Genomic DNA, 4,931 nt, shown 5'->3' on the forward strand with positions numbered 1-4,931 from the left:
TCGATCCCACTCAGGTGGAAAACTATCGACCGGTCTCACTTCTCACTCTCCTATCTAAAACACTTGAGAGGGCAGCATCCAAACAGGTCACAGAGTTCCTGTCAACAAACAATCTCCTCGATCCAAACCAGTCTGGATTCAAAAGCGGTCACTCCACCGAAACAGCTATCTGTGACAGAGGCCTTAAAAACAGCTAGAGCAGCAGCTCAATCCTCAGTTCTCGTCCTGCTTGACCTATCAGCTGCGTTTGATACAGTCAACCACCGCATCCTTCTGTCCATACTATCAAGTATGGGCATCTCAGGCAAGGCGCACTCCTGGTTTGAATCGTACCTCTCTGGGCGCTCACTCAAGGTGTCATGGCAAGGTCATCTATCTGTACCCCACCACCTCACCACTGGGGTGCCCCAGGGGTCGGTAATGGGACCACTTCTCTTTGCCATCTACACCACCTCGCTAGGCCCTATCATCCGCTCGCATGGTTTTTCCTACCACTGTTATGCCGATGATACTCAACTGGTTCTGTCCTTCCCTCCTGAGGACAACACTGTTTCGGCACGGATCTCAGACTGTCTTGCTGATATATCCACATGGATGAAAAACCACCACCTTCAGCTGAACCTGGCCAAAACAGAACTGATGGTCTTCCCAGCCAAACAGCTCATCCACCACAACATCAACATCACGACTGACTCCTTATCTCTGGCTCCATCCAAAACAGCAAGAAACCTCGGGGTCATTATTGACGACCAACTAACCTTCACAGCCCACATCGCCTCTGTCGCGAGGTCATGCCGCTTTGCACTCTACAACATCCGCAAAATCAGGCCGTACCTAACCCAGTATGCCACCCAGCTGCTGGTGCAAACCTTGGTGAGCTCCCGCCTCGACTACTGCAACGCCCTCCTAACGGGCCTGCCGGCATGCGTGGTAAAACCACTACAGATGATCCAGAACGCGGCGGCGCGCCTGGTGTTCAACCAACCAAAGAGGGCACATGTCACCCCGCTTCTCACTGAGCTCCACTGGCTGCCAGTAGCTGCTCGCATCAAATTCAAGTCACTTATGATGGCCCACAAAGTGCTTACTGGGTCTGCCCCCACCTACCTAAATGCTCTTGTAAAGGCATATGTTACACCCAGGACGCTGCGCTCATCCAGTGAGCGTCGTCTGGCACTGCCCCCGGTGCAAGCAAGGCAATCCAGACTATTCTCAGTTGGTGGAACCACCTGCCTAGCACTACCAGAGCAGGAGCGTCCCTCTCTACCTTTAAGAAGCGCTTGAAGACCCAACTCTTCAAAGAGCACCTCCCTTCCTAACTGGCACCTTGGCTTAACCTGCACTTAAGCAGTAACAGGCCCACACTTCTTTTTTATTCTTTATATGTCGTTTTATAAGCAGTATTTTATTGTTACACCAGGTTTTTAATGCTCTTAGCTTTATTGTTCTCTCCCTTGTACGTCGCTTTGGACAAAAGCGTCTGCTAAATGAATAAATGTAAACGTAAATGTAAATTAAAGAAGCTCATGAAGTCATTACTACTTAGACCTGAAGGAATATATGGCGCAATAGAGCTGTGGCTCTCTGTTAGCCTGGCTACAGTGCTGAAGAGAAACCTGGGGTTGTTCTTATTTTCCTCTATTAATGATGAGTAATAGGTTGCTCTGGCATTATGGAGAGCCTTCCTGTATGTTTTGAGATTATCTTGCCACACTAAACGAGATTCTTCCAGTTTAGTGGCACGCCATTTGTGTTCAGATTTACGTGCCTCTGCTGCGAGTCTGCTGGCTATACCATGGTGCTAACCTCCTTTTTTTAATTATCTTCTTTTTCAGAGGTGCAATAGAGTAGAGAGTTGTTCGTAATGAGCCTGTAGTATTATCAACAAGATGATCTATTTGTGAGTGGCTAAAAGAAGCACACATTTCCTCTGCTACATTGAGACATGGCATTGAATTCAATACTGAATGAATCACTTCCTTAAATTTGGCTACAGCACTATCAGATAAACATCTGCTGTAGGAATTTCTGCCAAAAGGCTTATAGTCCAGTAATATGAACTCAAAGGTTATTAAAAAATGGTCAGACAGAAGAGGATTCTGTGGAAAGACTGTTAGATGATCAATTTCAGTGCCATATGAGATAACAAGATCAAGAGTGTGGTTCAGACAATGAGTCTTTATTTACACTCTGACAGAAGCCAGTTGAATCTAATAAAGAGATAAATGCAGCACTAAGACTATAATTGTGGTTGTCCACATAAATATTAAAATCACCTACATTAATTACTTTATCTGTTTTAAGGATCAAGCCTGATGCAAACTCTGCAAATTCAGATACAAATTGTTAGTAAGGACCAGGAGCTCGATATACTGTAACAAATGGAATTTGCTGTAATGTTTTCAAGGTTGGATGAGTAAGGCTAAGAACAAGACTTTCAAGTGAATTATAATTTAGTTTAGGTTTAGGATTTATTATTACACTTGAGTCAAATATGGCTCCAACTCCACCACCTCGACCGGTGCTTCGAGGAATATGAGTATCACAATGATTGGGAGGAGTGGATTCATTTAAGCTAACATATTCATCCTCCTGCAGCCAGGTTTCAGTAAGACAAAATAAATCAATATCATAATCAGATTTTAATTCATTGACTTAAACAGCTTTCATAATAATAATACATTTTATTTCAAAGGCGCCTTTCTGTCACCAAGGACAATGTACATAGTTAAAACCAAAAAGCGAAACATTAAAAAGAAGTACATTGAAATAGTCATTAAAAGTATACATCATAAAACATTAAAACCTAATCCAATTTCACAGTGACATGAGGTGGGTTTAGATGGAGAAGGCAATTTTAAACAGATGGGTTTTGAGTGATGACTTAAATTGTGAGAGTGAGGTAATGTTTCGCATGACGGGTGGCAGAGAATTCCAGAGCTTGGGAGCAGAGCGGCTGAAAGCTCTGCTCCCCATGGTGGTGAGACGGGCAGAGGGGACAGATAGGTGAATAGAAGAAGATGATCTGAGGGACCGAGACGGAGTGACAACATGAAGTAGATCGGAGAGGTATGTTGGGGCAAGATTATAGATGGCCTTGAAGGTAAGCAGAAGGATTTTGTAGTTGATGCGTGATTTAACAGGTAGCCAGTGGAGCTGTTGTAGAACAGGAGTGATGTGGTGGACGGAGGGGGTTTTGGTGATGATGCGGGCAGCTGAATTCTGGATTAGTTGGAATTTATGTAGGGATTTGTGAGTAAGACCTAGAAGGAGGGAGTTGCAATAATCCAGGCGGGAGGTGACGAGACTGTGGATGAGGATGGCAGTGGTATGGAGAGTGAGGGAGGGGCAGAGGCGATTTATGTTCAAGGTGGAAGTAAGCAGACCGGGTGATGTTATTGATTTGAGATTGAAAAGAGAGCGTACTGTCAGTTTTGGATAATGTTGTTTTCGTGCCGATGAGGAGAACCTTTTGTTACTGTTTAATTTAAGAAGATTAGAGGTGAACCAATATTTGATTTCTGCCAAGCAGTCAGTAAGGGAGGTGGGTGGGAGGTTGGAGGTGGGTTTGCTGGCCACGTAGAGCTGGGTGTCATCTGCATAGCAGTGGAAATTTATATTGTATTTAGGAAAGATATTACCGAGGGGAAGAAGATGAATGATGAAGAGGAGGACAGAGCCCTGGGGCACACCTGAGGTTACAGAGGAAGGTTGGGATGTGAAAGTTTTAAGTCGGATGAACTGAGTGCGGCAGGAGAGGTATGATTAAAACCAGTTGAGAGGGGTGTGGGTGATGCCGAGGGAGGAGAGTCTATTGAAGAGGGTGGTGTGACAGATGGTTGGCTGGGTTCCTCCCCTGGCCGGATGGAAGGGGGGGAGTAGTTCAGGCCGGATAGCTCCCGGACCTGAATCTGACGATGGGGGTATGTGGAGGGGAAGGGGCTGGGAGAGCACCTTCGCCTGCACCACAGAGGATCAGTCAGCACAGGTGAGAGCTGTTAGCTGATTGATCCTCATGCTTGAAAAGGCAGCAGCAGAGCTGCCTCTAAAAACTCACACTGGGGAGGAGACTGGGCGAAGCTAAAGGTCCAGCAGAAAGTGCTGGACCCTTTAAGTTAAATGTTTTGTCAGTTCTGTTGGTATCAAATAAAAAGATGTTGCTGAGCACCCAATGGTTGGACTGGTTTGTCTCTGGCTGTCGTGGTTGGAACCCCGTGGCATGGTCTACTGCCACAGTGAGCAGCAGACAGCACTGTGGCAGTAACACAGATAACCGGAAGTGACAGAATACGCTTACCGTAATGCAGCGAGCTTTACATGTTGGTGGAGTTTGCCATAATTACATCAATAAGCAATACATTAGATTGTATTTACCTTTCCATGCCTGCTGAGTGGACCAGGACCTGGACTTCTGGTTGTCTTCAGCAGTCTGGATCCGGCTGCTCTCAGTCATTAGCTGTAACAGATAAAGCATATGGAAAAGGGACGTTAAATACACAGGCACTGGTAATGTGCCACTCAAGAAGATATGTGAGGTCTGAATCTATTGTTAATGAAGATATACCTCATCAAAATCTTCAGCTGTGGATGGCGAAATTGTGGCAAGGTGATATAATAATATCCTGATCAACAAATTCTGTTTGATTGTCTCAGGATCAAAGAGTTGAACCAGTCAATGGCTAATAGTAGCTCAGTAAAGCCAACAGTCCCCATCCACTAGAAGCAATTATAGAACCCACCATGCACACTTCATTTCTGCCACCTGCATTTGGTAGTGTTGCTGTGTTTATACTACAAGAACATATAACTTACCTCATCAAAGCTTTTGACAAGACCAGTTGATGCAGCCGTGATGCCTTTTTTTGCCGCCGACTTGTTGATGCCTTTTGAGTACCTGTAGAGGGCTCTGATTTGGATGATACCTCATCCTG

General features: G+C 45.2%; 1 pseudogene; it reads right to left on the bottom strand.

The window, feature by feature from the left end:
- Window positions 1-1,483: 1,483 nt before the first annotated feature.
- Window positions 1,484-4,382, bottom strand: LOC138406634 (uncharacterized; annotated as a pseudogene).
- Window positions 4,383-4,931: the final 549 nt, after the last annotated feature.

Source organism: Paralichthys olivaceus, chromosome 22 (genome assembly GCF_024713975.1).
Source record: "Paralichthys olivaceus isolate ysfri-2021 chromosome 22, ASM2471397v2, whole genome shotgun sequence".
In the NCBI taxonomy this organism is placed as follows: Eukaryota; Metazoa; Chordata; class Actinopteri; order Pleuronectiformes; family Paralichthyidae; genus Paralichthys; species Paralichthys olivaceus.